General features: G+C 38.5%; 1 protein-coding gene across 6 annotated transcripts in view; it reads right to left on the bottom strand.

Moving 5' to 3' along the window:
• The window catches only part of adgrb2 (adhesion G protein-coupled receptor B2), a 367,628-nt gene extending 351,799 nt beyond the window's left edge, over positions 1-15,829 (bottom strand). For all 6 annotated transcript variants that reach the window (XM_038279177.1, XM_038279174.1, XM_038279176.1 and 3 more), the window contains exon 1: positions 15,327-15,829. The gene's annotated coding sequence lies outside the window, so the exon portion shown is untranslated. The remainder of the gene's footprint in view (positions 1-15,326) is intronic.
• Between the last annotated feature and the right edge of the window lie 860 nt (positions 15,830-16,689).

Here is a 16,689-nt window from a genome sequence, read left to right on the forward strand (position 1 = left end):
GTGCTGTGTTTACTTTAATCAAATGATGTGGCAACCTTTTGGTCGTAATATAAGACCAATTTTACATTGGTACAGATATCGAGCAATTGGGATCTAATGTGCTTCCAAAGTATTTTTGTCTTTTTTTTTTTTTTTTTTAAGCAGTGTATGTATACTGAAGTAATGTTACTCTTACGAGAGTACAATTCAGGGGTGATAAACTGCTAATTTTATATGCAAAGAGAATGATGTGTCATTCAGATGCATTAGGTTTTGTTTTTAAATGAGTGAAACATTTTAATCCTCAGCACACATGGAAAGCTTTTATCTCTAATTGTTCCATCTGCTGTGCAAGAACACATTAATCCTGTGCTGTAGCTTTACAGGGGATAGAACATAAAATGTTGCACTTTAAGATAAGTGAATTAAAATCATATATATATATATATATATATATATATATATATATATATATATATATATATATATATATAGTGCTTGTTTCCGAGAATTGTAACATTTGGTGAGGGGATATTTCAAAAGAGTGTGTGTTTTGCTTTCTTAATTCAAACTGCAACAGAAAATCACACACATTATTGGATACATTCATCAAAAAAGAATTTATGGCATAATCAATACCTGTTCCATATATTTAACTGGAAGTAAATAAAGGGGAACTTAATAGGTTCCCAAATGTAATAACTGGATGCCAAAAAGCTATACTGGTTTCATTACATTATTTGTGCAAATAAGCTAATTTCTAAGTCTTTGTTAGAGCCCTAAGAACCCAACACAGTCCCATAAGTCACACTCTGAAGTCTTAAGTATCTCTGTCTATATAACTTTTGAGTCTAAGCTGTAGATTCATCATTCTGCTTTTGCTCTCATATATCCTCAAGGGCCTTCTATAGCCTAACACCTGTGATCCTGTTGATCCTGCAGAGGTACCTACAGGATAAACAGGATTCATGCTTGATATACTTCATGTACTGTCACTAGGTCAGTGAACTGAAGTTTTATCTATCCCTTTAAAATAAAATGTTCAGATACAAAAGTGAATCTTTCAGGCTCTTAAGTTTAAATTTCAAACAAAGGTCACACTCAGAAGCTGAAAGTTGTTTTAGCGGGACTGGACAAATACTTAAAGTTAACCAGATGCTATGTAAACTCAAAAAGGAAAGTAAATATTGTGTATCAGAGCTTGCAACCCTCACTTATGTATAATCTTGGGGTCTGGATTGTCCCTGAATTGACATGATCCAAGATGCAGACAGACAAAATAGGCTACCTCTTGAAATAGGCAGATCAGTCTTACAGAATAAGGGCAAGAAATCCATAGTGAGGTACAACCTCAGCAAAATGAATCAGATAATATGGTTGAGCACCTGTTCAGGATCCCCTTTGAAGGTTTTCTAGTTAAGTTCTACTAGAAGCAGAATCTGGGGTCATAGCAATTATCTTAAGGGGTTGCATATGTATCTTGTTTTGATTGGGTATATGTTTAATAAATTATATGGGATCGGGGGCTAGAATTGTTGCTGCAGTGAGGTATTGTATGTATGTAAAGGTTTTCCACAATGTCTGCCATATATCTCAGGCTACCAGAAAAAAATACACAGTTCCCTTGTTAGTTTATAGACCTTCTCAATGTGCATTGGCTGATTTTTTAAGCTTCAATAAATATTTGCAAATTTGTACATTCTAAGATTATTATTCTTTGTAATGTGTTATAATATTATACAGTTATAAACACATGTGTTTGTTGTCATGAGCATATTAATACAAATTCATGTTATCGCCCAAAAAAGGTGAACCTCGGTTAGGAAGAGCATAATCCTTACTCACTAAGCCAGAGCCTGCAAACAGTGTGACGGTGAGTGGAGCATTACATCACAGAGCAGCATGGCCTCTCATTCCAAGTTTAATTACATAGCTGGCCTATGCAACCTTCTCATTTCATCTTTCGGTCTAATTGCTGCAAATGCAAGCCGAGGGCTACCTCTGGTCAGGATGTTTAGTAGGGAGACTAAATTAGACAATGTATCTACGAAAGACTGACAGTTCAGACGTAAAAGACCTTTTACTTCTCAATGTAAACCCATAAAAATTGGAGTCCTGCCACTAAGTGCAGTAATTTAGTTTTTTAACATTAAAAGCTCCAAGGCAGTTTAAGGTAGTATGTCTTTTCATGGTTGTTGTTTTTTTGAAAATGATCATGTGATACTCTCGTACATATGCTTGTTGCAATATAAGATAGGCAAATGCAATCAGGTGAGAGACCAATAGAGTCATTAACAATCAGGGGGATTGAAAGTTAAACATTTAAGTTTAAATTTAAGAGCTTTGGGAATCTGAGGAGAGATAGCAGGACCAAAAGTGTGCAAAATAGCACTCTGGTTGACTGCTTAATATTTATTGACCTATTATGAAAAATGTTGCTTTAAGAAAGAATAAAGAATCAGTTTCTAGAAGGTAGTTTCATAAATGCTTCTAAATAATACAAACATGTACAAAATTAAATTTTAAAGACACAATAACATAAAATCTTAAATGGTTGATAAAATTTAACATTTTGTTAACCTTGGCAGTAGCAGATGAAATCAATTTGTTTTATGCTTTTTTTTTTTTTTTTTTCAATAAGTTTTTAGGTTTTCATAGATTTTCTGCTAGTTTTATCTCAACCTTACCAGGGAACTCTTCATTGCTTCAATTAACAATTACATATGATTACAAAAGGTAATTTTCAAGTTGATAGTCCATTGCTTTTTATGTCTCGATACTCTAAAGATACAGTCTATCCAACCACAAACCCACTGGGACTTAGACCATTATTAAAACCTACGCCCATGCCAAACAACTTCAGTTCAATCTGAAAAACTCACACAGAGAGAAAAGATAATTAGAAGAATTTATTGATAGAGAGTATAGTCTTTGGCGCTCAGACCTCGGCAGGAACATTCATGCTGAATTATGCTTTAACATGCATGAGTAGATAAATGAGAATAGGGATGTTCCCCCGGCCTGAAACTGGTGGTGGTTTAGTCGGAGCTGGTTGACAAGGTGATCTGCTGAGCAGAATGTGGGACTAGAAGACTGAGGGAGCTGACGCCAGGCTTCACTCAGAGACTCGGGAACTGTCCATGATGAGCAAGCATGAAGCGACAGTGGAGAGGAAAAACTCCCGCTTGGGAAGAAACCTCTGGCAGAACCGGGCTCAACATGGTGGTCTTCTGCCGGACCAATGCGGTGAGACAGGGGATGGTGACAACTTGGATTAATACTCTGATGAGGTTGAGGTGAAGTCGAGTCATGGGGACGATTCAGCTGCGATGGCGGGGAAGGGGATGGAGGTGGGTGAATTGACGTCTGAATCGAAGTCCGACATTGCGATTGCAGGAAAGCGGCTGGGATGAAGATTTGGAGCGTTTATAAAGGGAGCGCAGGACGCTGATTGGGCTTGCGGTGGAGTAGTTCGAAGCTGAATGGCTCGCTTCAGAGATGGATTTGCTTCTGATTGGATGGTGGTAAGTCAGAGTTTCTTCAATTGAACTTCCGCTAGAGCTTCATTTCAAATATTGACCTAAACAAGACAATATAAATATCAAACTGGAAAATTTCAACTGTGAACTAGTGGAATTCGTCAACATCTTTTTTTTTTTTTTTAAACCAGAAAACTTACCAGAAACTGCTTACTTTAAACCCAAAATTTGTTTTTTTTGTGAATTTTGGGCTGGAAGTTAGGTCCACTCGTACACTACAGGTAAATAGCTTGGACACAACTTTTTCATTCAGTGAAAGTAAATAGATTGTTTTCCCTGTTTCCATTACTTTCCAATTTGCAGATACACAGTGGAAACATAAAAATAATAAAGCAAAAGTATACGGAATAATGTCTTGAGATGGCCTGCTTTGCTTTACTTCAAAAAACTGGAATTGACAGCTACTGTAGGAGGGTGGTGCCTCAGTTTTTCAATTTTACAGTGTGGCTTACATCTGCTTGACTTTTTTTCAGATGTGATCTTTTTTTTTTTTGTCCTAGTTTCATTATGTATGTGTTTTTTGCTTTGATTTTATAATCACACTACTTGTGTGTGCCTTCACTTTTATGCAAGATTGCCTTTGGGGAATTTAAGATAAGATAGACTTAATTGATCTCACAGTGGAGAAATTCACTTGTCACATTGGCTCAATCGTCAAAAGAGTGTGACAAAAGGAGGAAAAGGGGCATGGGGTATTATATACAGTGGATAGAGAGAAAAAATAAGAAATTTTAAGGGCTAACTTTTTATCTCTGCGTTTTGATAGTAAAACTTCACAGAATCACAGAATCACAGAATTTGGTGTTTTTTAACATCAGTCAGCATACGCAGCCGATGTTTAAAATGCTTATTAATGCTGGTTTCCACTAAAAGTTAAAAAGCAACCATAAAGCAACATAAAACTGAAACATTTCAAATTCAACATGGTTTCAATATTAATATTATGGTATGTCCTTTTGACCCACTGACTCAGTATACAGTCACTAAGTTGATTCCTGGGTTTGCTCTTCCAACCCAGCATGCTGTGAGAAAACCTAAATAAAACATTGTTTCAATTCAACCCTAGACTGAGTTAGCAAAATAGTCCACACTGGGTTGTGTGTTTAATGTCTATCATTTATACAAACCACTGTACTCTTAACTGTTTGGAAGATAAAAGTGCATAGATGCTGCCTTTAGGCCTACAACAAGTACAAGTGCTTACAAAAAGACCCGAAGACACAAAATCTGTCTTAATTAGCTTCATGTCCTGATTTCAGAAACACCCAAGAAAGTATGACAACAGGTATTTATCACAAAGACATAATGTCTCTGCCAGCTTTGTACTGTCGGCATACAGACCTGTCAGACTGAGAGACAACCCGGCATCACTCTGGGATGGATTTCTACCTGTCTCCATTGCTTATTCCCTAAATACACAAGCTGTAGTCCCAACAAGCCTCTAGATCTGCAAAGCACTTTCCTCCACAAGCACATCATATCCACACACACACACACCGCGGCAAGTGTAATTACACATGCACCACATTCTGCCAATGGCAAAGCAGTGAACCAATGAAAGGAGAAAACCTTTCATCGGTTTGGTACCTCCAAATGTCTGTGATATTACTTTTCTCTCAACTTTTATTCAAACAGGCAAGCTGAGCACATTCCAAGAATATATTTTAATCACAACAACAGCCCAGGGAGATGAGATGCCCTTATTTAGGAGAAATTCCAGCTTTCTCTTATCTGCCCTTCTTTCCTTCCTTTGCAAAGACAAGGGTGTGAATGCCAGACTTTGCTGAATGTATAATTTTTTGTTAAAAATAAATTTAAAATTATCCTAATCTAAACTTTAAATATTACCCATTCTTAGGGAAAACAAGTTACCTGGTGACTTTTTTTATTTAACTTATACAATTGTAGAGTGGCAACATTTTTCTTTTTGTTTCCAACAGAAAATGTTGATTTTATTTTGACGTAGAAGACTCCGATTTACCTTAATTTGTTCTTTTATTTATACTAAATGTGTAAAGGTTTAACAGTACTGTCTGGTAGCTTGAACGTATGCATCAGTTTAAGTACTTGTAGACCATAACAATTTTAAGGGCTCATCCAAGGTAAGTGAATTCATACCTGATGTGTAATTTACCCAATTTTGTTTGAACCAAGTACCATAGGGATGTTATTGTGGCATTTTTTGTTGGGATCATGGTTTCCATGTATGCATGGGTTACTTCCACAGTATAAATAACATCCTTTACATCAACTGAGTTATAGTCATTAACCCATCCATTCCTTTTCTGTCACGCTTATCCCTGCTGGGGTCACAAGGGGTGCTGGTGCCTATCTCTAGCTGTTAGGCAGGATACACCCTGGACAAGTCACCGGGTCCATCGCAGGGCAACACAGAGACAAACAACAATTAAACGCACATACTCACAGTTAAGGACAATTTTATAGAAAGTAATTAACCCAACAGTCATGTTTTTTTTTTACTTTTGTATTTTTTTGGAAGGAGGAAGCCGGACAAGAACGAGAACATGCAAACTCCATGCAGAAAGAGCCAGGCTGAGAATTGAACCCTGATCTTCTTGCTGGAAGGCGGCAGTGCTTCCCACTGCCCCACTGAACAGCCCATGAGTTATTAACCTCCCTGTACCCAAAAAAACCCATCACTTCACACTAAGTCCCTTTAATTTAAATACTGCATGTCCACATATAACCTCTACAGCTGTGATCTCTTTTAGGGCTATGTCTTATTTTGCAAGTGTGTACCTTTGCAGGTCAGGTTGCTAACAAGACCCTCAGGTTGACACAGAGAGTTGCACTACTACTACAAAGCCAGTGAGGATTCAGCGCTTGTACTGGTAACCAAAACTGAATGTTTATGCACAAAGAGTACACTATCCTGTAGGAACACACAGCACAAGACTTTTAAGTTCTTCCATATGCTTCAATGAAGAAAACCTTTTTACTTTTTTATCCTGCAAACCTAACGCCTCCTTTCTTATAAAGCAAAGAAACAGGGGCCAAATGAGTGTGACACTAGGGGAATATTGCCTGCATGCGTTTATGAAAGAAAAGAGACCCTGGATGTTTCATAGATATAAAAATAGTCAAAAAGAAGACAGTAAACAAGGCATAACGTATGGGCATGAAAAAAGAAGGCAAAGGGAGGAAATGAAACAAGAGCTTTAGAGACATTGTAAAGGCTGACTGTGATGAAGAGAAAAAAGCTTATCCTATAAGTTGGTGAGAAAAAGCAATCATGAAAACACGTTAACTTAAAGAATCCTCTCAGGCCCTCCTGTATGGTGCCATAAAACAACAGCTTTAGATGCTCTGAATCAATACAATCTGCCAGCTCCTGCCTTTTTTCAACCCCCAGCACATTATGAAAAACATTACATAAAAAAGCAAATATGACTACCGGGACACAGTCAGTCACCGACTAGGAGCCTGTGCGCAAGGCTGCACAGCTTGAAGCACATGAAGTAACAAACTGAAACTGCACAGTCATTGCCCTGCTAAGTCTTCTCATTCATCTTTGCAGAAAAAAGATTTAACAAAAGAAGACGTGCAAATTAAGTGTTCTTTGTGTTTGTAATGTGACAGTTTGGTACCCTAAATGCAAACAATACTAATCAGAGGTCTACGTTATCTTAGCAGCTCAAGGCACTTATTTCTCTATTTACGTTTTTTGGTTTTTGTTGAGTGTTTGGCCAAAAAATACTCAATTAACTACACAAATATGGTCTATGGGCCTTTTCATGTGGTTTCCTTATTTCCTGATAAATCTTCTGTGGGATAACATCGTCTCAGCCCAGTCATGCCTATAGAGGCACCCCAAACCAAAATGGCACTCATCACAAATATTGACACAGTCACCCAGGGCCATGCCAAATGAATCCTGCCCCAGTGATAGAGGCATCTGTGACTCCAAATGGAGCATGGCAGAGCATATGAATGAGGAGGGGCACACTATATGAAACTGAGGAGTGAAGCTAAGGGAATAGATAACAATTCTCCTATTCAGTTTAATTCTGACCTCTCCTTCAACCCTATATTTTTACTGAGTTATACTTGTTCACTTGCTATCTGCTGACCTGGGCCTTTGACGGCTGATTTGCAGGAAGATGACAGCAGATACTTTAGATGTGCTGAGGAGAACTCCTAAGCCTGTCTGTCAGTGCATGTTACTTGAATCAACCCAACCAACCACAATGATGGGATTAGATGCTATGCCCTGTTTAAGATAATACACAAACCTTAGCTATGGCTCTAAATAAAACCAGCACTTTCCCAGAATTAAAAGAAAGAAGCCCTTATACCATTTGAACCGCTGCACATTTCTTCACATCACATCAAGAGAAACCCAATTGTAATTTATTTCAGTTTAATTTCTTTTGGATTGTGTTTAGTATCATGTGCTCGTTACATTTGTTGAAATACTAGACGATAATTTGGTTTCTTTCAACCCTCACTGGTAACCTGTTCCAGGTTCCAGCTAAAGAAAGGAATCACCACAGCATGTTACTTCCACCACCTAACATCATAGCTGCATCTCTTTTTAATGAGGCAACCAGTCATTTTTTTATGTGTTTGCAGTTGGCCAAATTCATTTGTAAATCGAAAAAAAAAACAAAAACACATCATGTACTGGTTTATGAAAATGTACCTCAAGTTTAAAATTCTTTACAACTTTATCCGGAAACCTAAAAGCTGCGTCTGTTGTCTCCCTTGGTCTTTGTGATGCCATCTGTTCACTGATGTTTCCTAAGTGCGCTTGTAGACATTTGCATAAGAGTTCTCTCTCTCTCTCTCTCTCTCTCTCTCTCTCTCTCTGTATATATATATATATATATATATATATATATATATATATGTCTATATACACTATATTGCCAAAAGTATTTGCTCACCCATCCAAATTATTGGAATCAGGTGTTCCAATCACTTCCATGGCCACAGGTGTATAAATTCAAGCACCTAGGCATGCAGACTGTTTTTACAAACATTTGTGAAAGAATGGGTCGCTCTCAGGAGCTCAGTGAATTCCAGCGTGGAACTGTGATAGGATGCCACCTGTGCAACAAATCCAGTCGTGAAATTTCCTCGCTCCTAAATATTCCACAGTCAACTGTCAGCTGTATTATAAGAAAATGGAAGTGTTTGGGAACGACAGCAACTCAGCCACGAAGTGGTAGGCCACGTAAACTGACGGAGCGGGGTCAGCGGATGCTGACGCGCATAGTGCGAAGAGGTCGCCAACTTTCTGCAGAGTCAATCACTACAGACCTCCAAACTTCATGTGGCCTTCAGATTAGCTCAAGAACAGTGCGCGGCGAGCTTCATGGAATGGGTTTCCATGGTCGAGCAGCTGCATCCAAGCCATACATCACCAAGTGCAATGCAAAGCGTCGGATGCGGTGGTGTAAAGCACGCCGCCACTGGACTCTAGAGCAGTGGAGACGCGTTCTCTGGAGTGACGAATCGCGCTTCTCCATCTGGCAATCTGATGGACGGGTCTGGGTTTGGCGGTTGCCAGGAGAACGGTACTTGTCTGACTGCATTGTGCCAAGTGTAAAGTTTGGTGGAGGGGGGATTATGGTGTGGGGTTGTTTTTCAGGAGCTGGGCTTGGCCCCTTAGTTCCAGTGAAAGGAACTCTGAATGCTTCAGCATACCAAGACATTTTGGACAATTCCATGCTCCCAACTTTGTGGGAACAGTTTGGAGCTGGCCCCTTCCTCTTCCAACATGACTGTGCACCAGTGCACAAAGCAAGGTCCATAAAGACATGGATGACAGAGTCTGGTGTGGATGAACTTGACTGGCCTGCACAGAGTCCTGACCTCAACCCGATAGAACACCTTTGGGATGAATTAGAGCGGAGACTGAGAGCCAGGCCTTCTCGTCCAACATCAGTGTCCAACCTCACAAATGCGCTTCTGGAAGAATGGTCAAAAATTCCCATAAACACACTCCTAAACCTTGTGGACAGCCTTCCCAGAAGAGTTGAAGCTGTTCTAGCTGCAAAGGGTGGACCGACGTCATATTGAACCCTATGGATTAGGAACGGGATGTCACTTAAGCTCATATGTGAGTCAAGGCAGGTGAGCAAATACTTTTGGCAATATAGTGTATCTTTATAAAAACATGCTTATGATTTTTTTTTTTTTTTAAGCTTGGTTCTCTCTTTGATTAGATTGAATACATATGTGGTTCAGATTTTTGTATTTGCAATTAACTAAAAAATTAAAAACCATAGAAATATTTCTTTGCAATTTAGATACTGTACACATCACTTTGTGATGTTTTGTCAGATAAAACCCTAAAAAAAACATTTAAGTTTGTGGTTGTAGTGCACCAAAATAAGTAAATAGTGACTTATTATTCTTGTTCCTCTTGACATCAGAAAATAAGCCACTGAAAACTTTTTGACAAGGCATTGAGTTCATACAATTGCTTTATAGGATTAACTATAAGGAGGAGAAAGGGGGGAGAGCTTGTTAGGGAGACAGCAGTGATGGGGAGGAAGTGTTTTTTTTGCACATGTAAAAGAGTGGTGTCAGAGGAACAATGGCACAGCTAGCGTGCAGTGATCCAGGCAAGACCAAGCTGTCGCCTGGCTCTTGGTACATATGCACTAGTTAAACAGCCTGCATGTGTGCACACACACAGCTTGAAGCCCCACTACCACTTTTTTGTACAGGGATTCCTCCCTCCTGCCAAGGGTGTGTGCTGATGAGTGCACTTCATATGAAATTCTTGAGCCAAAATGAGACGTGAAAGAAAAATAAAACCAGAGGGAGGGATGCAGGTGAGGAAGAGGTTTTAAGGGTTGAAGTCAGTGAGATAAGCAGTGGAGGAGGAGGATGAAAAAAATATTTCAGTGCCAGCACTGGTCTGTGACATGTGGGTGGATATTGAAGATGTTATTAGTATCACATTTATGGGCTTTATAAAACTGCCACAGAGCTGGCCCGTTTTAATATATTTACAGCTGATATGTCCCACACTGTCATATGTGTTGCACTTCTAGCAGCTGCGTGGATGATCACTCAGCGATAGCAAAGCCATTACTTGCATCTCATTTCTCAGCTTTCTTTGACCCTCCTGCTGTGTTTTAGTCTACAAATGATTTCATGTATTTTTTCCAATATTCTGTCATATTTTTTTATAGCAATGCACATCTCCTGTTATTCAAGAATGCAAATTGTAGAGTTGTGTAACACAGAACACAATCCCTTTAAATTGTATGGCAATATCTTATTTGAGATAAGTAGTCTTCTATTTTATGCATTTATAAATTCAATGAATAATGTATACACAGTATACATGCATATACAGTATATAAAAAAAGAAGCAAGACCCTGTAGTGTGTAAAAAGGTTTTTGTTCTTGTTTTGTTGACAGACTCCTTCCACTCCAAATTTTCATTTAATTTATTTATTATTCAAGATTAACTCCAAAGAAAAATCTATAAAGTTTCTAATTCAAATCTCTTTAAGAGTTTATACGATGTTGAGCCTATTCAAGCCATTTACTATAGCAGGTTGAAAATCATCCAAGCACAAGCTACAATAGTGAATGAAGTGCTTGATTTTGGGAGAAACTGTGGACCTCAGCAAAGCCTTGAAGAAGAAAATCCCAAAAGATAAAAGTCTTCTTTCGAAACAGAGACTGAAAAACTCTCTAGAGATCACTGTCAACAATGTCTGAACCAGTTTGGCAAAAGCAAAACAAATTCAAAAGAGGGAAACACTGTTATGGAGAAAAGTGTTGTACCTGCCAACATGGCACATGGTGAAAATATTGCCAGAAAATGATCCAATGATTCCTTCTTCCTAACTGGAGATTTACTCTCAGACAGCCTCTCTCTGTTAAGTTTTTTTGTTTTGTTTATGAAAATATCCATTTTAACTAAAATGACACAAAATTATATTTCAGAATTTAAAGACCAGTAACAAACTATATTCTAGGGTATATAAAGCATTTCTGTCTGTCAATCAATGCAATCTGAGCAATGAATCACAATAACTATCTCGGCCTTATTGCATTTGTTAGTAAATTGTGGTAAATATTGGGTTGCAATATAACATGTTGATTAGACAAAGAAAAAATGGGAGTAATGATTTTTAGTCAATATTCTGCTGGAAAATCATACATCTCACATCTATTTTGGAGCCGATTTTATACATCCACTATTAAGGCGCTTTCACCCTATAGACACCACTTTATAGATTGTTGATGGCCATAGCTTCTTAAAGTAACAGTAATGAAAACACCACCACAAAGCAAAAAAGGGCCAAAAAGACACAAGTTGGAGGTGTTGAATTGCTGGCTTCTGAATTCCAAGACCTTAACCAATGAAGTTTTGATGAGATATAAAAGACAAATAAGTCAATGAAGACATCACCTCACCACTTGCAGGATCTAAAATATGTCCTGTAGTTATCTGCTATACATCATGCCTTGATGGATCATGACTGCATTGGAAGCAAAAGAGGAAACAAAACACTATTAAGTAGAGGTTCATAATGTTATGCTGAATCAATGAATGTTATGAAGAAGTTTGCATCCAAGTTATTTTAATTCATCTTTTATGAGAAATTATCTTTAATTTGAAAGAGGTAAACAGCCAGTAGATAAATACACAATAAAATAAAATATTAAACCCATCTTGATAATGAAAAACACACATTACCTATTAATCAGTTCCAAATGTCAAGGTTGCTTATGGATATTAGGAAAATTAGTAAGCCTAGAATTAGTTTAAATTAAATATTTTCTCTATAAATTTCAGCATTTATTGCTTGTGCTTTATTCATTTTATTTTTCTGAATCGAGGAAAATCCATCTAGATACTTCTTACATCAGACTTCGAACATTAAAATGTTTTGTACTTCACTGACTGTCTACAGTGTGGATTTAGTACTTTTCCTGGAGTTAAGAGTTAGGAATAAGAAAACATCAGATTCATCCACCTATAGCGAAACACCAGGTCTAACTCGTAATAATCAACAGTTCAGTGTTTTGAGACCTATCTTGGTGATGTCCATGGTGCTGAAAACAGAACTGTTCTGCAGCACTAGGAGAATACTAAATTTGATTTTGCAGGTTCTATCACCTTAAACAAATCTATTTGTGGAAAAACCTGCATTATCCCTGTGAGGTCATTAATCCCTGTGGTTTTAGTATTTAATGGAGGTTTTGGCGTTTTGCTTCTTAATCATTTTCAGATAATGCTAAAGCTTCTGTGTGTCCAAAATATGTTCCAACCTGAACATTGAGGAAATATACAAGATAAAAACTTCTTCTTCACTTACAGAAAGGCTGGAAGTAGAGTGCTGTATAAATCTCGATAGTCTTATCATTATCATGTGTTACTTCCAGTAACTGTTATGAAAGGAATCCTTTTATTATTTTTTATAAAAACTCTGACTAACAAGAAGTATAAGCATGCTTTGCAGCTACCAAGAGCCTCCTACTAGTCAGATAATTGCCATGTTTTGTGAAGGTCCCAAGGATATCCTCCCTACCTAGTAAATGGTTTAACCGAATGGAAACAAAAATAAATAAAAGCAATGAAAAAAATATAAAATTTTTCATACAGACTTTTGATCTAATTAACAATATCAACTATCCATAAAGAGCTTGAGCAAAGTTGTATCTAACAGCCCCACTAGCTCACTGTAATGATTGATGTGTGCCATTGAGGTGGCTTGTGGACTTAAGTGAAAAAATAGCCAATACAGCATTTTACTTGAGGCTATTGTTGATAAAAAAAACAACAACATAATAATAAAGTAAAATTCAAAATAAAAACACAACAAACTTTGAAGAAAGTGGTTTGGCCAGATGAGAAAAGTAAAACATTGACATAGGGTTGTCAAAAGTATCGATACTCAAAATAGTATTGATACTGAAACGTTGTATCCGGATACAATACTCATTTTCAAAAGTATCAATACAGTGCTACCACCAGTGGCACCTAAACAGTGATTTATATAAAGTGCAGAATAGAGGAAAACGCACTTTCTGAACACTGTGTGACTGAAAAATTCTGTACACTTTTTAGTTTCAGACTTTTTTTGTAACAGGTGCAGCTGCTGAGAATGATTTTTGTTTCTTAACCGGTTTGGCTAGTGTCATTGCTATGTGTGCAAAGCATAGCCGAGTAAGGAAAACTTAATTTAATTTTGTAAGTTTTTTATGAAGCTTGCTTAATACTGTGCACAGCAAACAACCTCAAAATGTTGTTCTTATTGTTTATTGTATTTATTTATTGTATTTTAATTATTAATCAAAATATTTCTGTTGAAATTTTGAGTTTTTTTCCTTGTGGTATCGAAAATGGTATCGAGTATCAAATATTTTCCTTAATACCCTACATTGACATGACATACAAAAGGCTTTATGATGGAAAACACTACATGCCACCTTCAGCGCACCATACTTATGATGACTCTGGATGACTCTTATTCAGGCTTATATAGATCCTATCACACCTAAAATCCAAAATTAGAGCATGCCCATACTACCCTGATAAGGCTTTTATTCTTAATGTGCCCTCCAAAATCATTAGTCCACTTTAGTAGTCAATGCAACATCTCTTTGAGGTTCCCCTTTTGGTGGAAAACCTATTCATTTCAACTATTTCATACCATCGTGGGCTCTTCTGTGATCATGTGTTGCATGAAAGGCTCCAAATACTCACTTAGGTGTGTGATTGTAAGAAGAAAAATGTAAAAAAAAGAAATCAAAAAGCAGCGCAACCCATGGGTGCTGATAACCTGATCATCTAAAATGAACGAAACTCATTCACTGCAAATGAATCAATGCATCTGCAAAGCTTTCCGTGCGAGTTACGACAGCACGGCACAATGTTTAACATATTACAGAAGGCATTTTAAAGAAACAAACCACTCCAGCTCCCCGTGACCGTGTGAGTAACATTTTATGAATATTCAACAGGGATTTAATACAGGTAGAAGTGGCAGTTTCGAATTCAACGTGCGTGAAGATGAGAGCGCGCGCTCAACAGATGGCAGAGAGGAACAGACAGGGGGGAGAGACGCTCGGAGGCTCCTTTGCACTCCCTTTTTTTTTTTCCCGTCGCGTCCCAGGTTGTCATTCTTGCTAAGCGTCACGCGGGAGCCACCTGCTTGCTTTCCCAAAGGGCGAGCGGCTGTGATGGGGAGTTTTTACGCAACGCGCGCAAAAGGTAGAGCTAAGCTTTGACAGCGGGCCACTGCGGCAGGCGCAGACGAATCGCCGCTATAGTGCAGTTTTGAAAGGGCTTTCTGTTGCACGATGCGTCGCTAGTGACCCCCCCTTCTCTTCACTTGCATTGCACGCTCTTTCATGCATCCTCTTTTAACATTCAGTGGGAGAAGGCGTCCTCTCATTCACTCGGGCGCGCAGCGGCTCACGAAAAATCGCTGTCACCAAATTTCGGACGATGAATCCTGCCAATTAGTTCTAGAGCTGGTTAATCTGCCACATAAGACGTCTATTTTAAACTTGAAATGGTAAGGTGCGCCCCTTTCCAAGCGAAATAAAGTAAACCTACTGTACCAACGCCTCCAGCGACCCTAGGATGGGAAGTGGAAATAACACCGCACGTCTGTGTGGCCACTGCGCAAAGTTCTAGCTCATTTTTATGTGCTAGAATCCTAAACCCTTGTTTCTTCCGTTTATGCACAGGGGATTTTTCAGCTGTCAATTGTCCCACCTGTGTACCATCTCAAAGATCGCACACACAGACATTAAATGAATCCACACAAAGGGAACCAAAGTTTAGATTTTAGATTCGTTTACCTGGTCGCTGTCAGCAGCAGCAGCAGTTATTTGAGGAGGATGCGATTCCCCGATCGGTTCCGTGGACACAAGTTAAGTTTCCCATCCATGGCACGTCTCAGATGGAGAAGGGGACTATTATTCATTCACGTTTTGCTGCTGCGCCTCACTAATGTTTTCCTTGAGGCATCCCACTTCATCGAGTCCAAAAAGAAAAAAAAAAAGACAGGGAAAAGGAAGAAAGTGTAAAATATAATAATAAACGGTCTAAATAAAAGATCTGCAAACGCTATGGACATGAAATCATAGAACGTGGGCAAATAAAAGAACAGAAGAGATGATTAGGTGGGCGGTGGGGGAAAGTAATCCAAAATTATAAACTAAAACGTTGTTACTGTAGATGTCCAGTTTTGTTAAAAAAAGCATAAATCCACGTGATATAATCTCCATGGTTTGGTGCAGAGAGCTGCACGACACATCCCAAATTCACAGTAAGCAGCAGCGCGGCAGCAGCAGTGGAATAACGGCTGCCCGGTGCTCCAAGTCCAAAGATGCTCTTCATTTGAATCACACGCTAAAAAACACAGAAAGAGCGAGTAAAAAAAAAATAATCACAAAATGCATTATCTGTCACTCCACAATTTTTATTTCCTCCTCCTCCTCCTCTATGTACTGGGATGCGATGCGTCGCTTGCTCTGGCATCCGGGATGAGGATCTACAGGCAGCGGCTCGCAGTCGGGCATCTGGCTCCCCTGCAGTGTCTTCACGAGCGGAGGACGGAGATGCGCGTTCTCGCTGCCCCTCTCCGCCGGGGATCCGTCAGGCGCGTTCATGATGAAACTCCCCCCTTCCTCCCCCCATCTCATCGTCCATCCTCCATCTTTTCTCTATGAACGCACACGCGCACACAGATACACACGCACATCCTACCATTAGTTACGTCAGCCCACAAAGTTTTGAAATAAAGCAAGTGTTTCTAAATGATGTCAAACACCATAAGCTCTTTAAGGGATAATTCTGCATTTTTCTTTATAACATCACCTTTGACTGCTAACATTTAAACGCAAACGCGTACAGGTTTACATCTAGACAAGGGCGTAGGTTTGATATAGGAACAGTGTTGTGTCTGATGTCGTTGGTCCTATGCAAAAAAATGCATGCTTGTTTTTTTATGCTTGATGTGAAAATCAGGGTGTATTTCGTTAAAAGAGAAAAGCAGCATTTCTTGCTACATTTATACAAATTTTATAAGCACAACACACACACTAGATACTGTTTATCAGTGACTGAAACTGATGAATGAGGAATTAGGACTTTTTTCCACTTTAAAAGGTTCGCATTTGAAATTACCAGCAACTAAGACAGAATTTAAATCTATGCCTA

The sequence above is a fragment of the Cyprinodon tularosa genome, unplaced genomic scaffold, assembly GCF_016077235.1.
Source record: "Cyprinodon tularosa strain WSP-4 unplaced genomic scaffold, ASM1607723v1 ctg149, whole genome shotgun sequence".
In the NCBI taxonomy this organism is placed as follows: domain Eukaryota; kingdom Metazoa; phylum Chordata; class Actinopteri; order Cyprinodontiformes; family Cyprinodontidae; genus Cyprinodon; species Cyprinodon tularosa.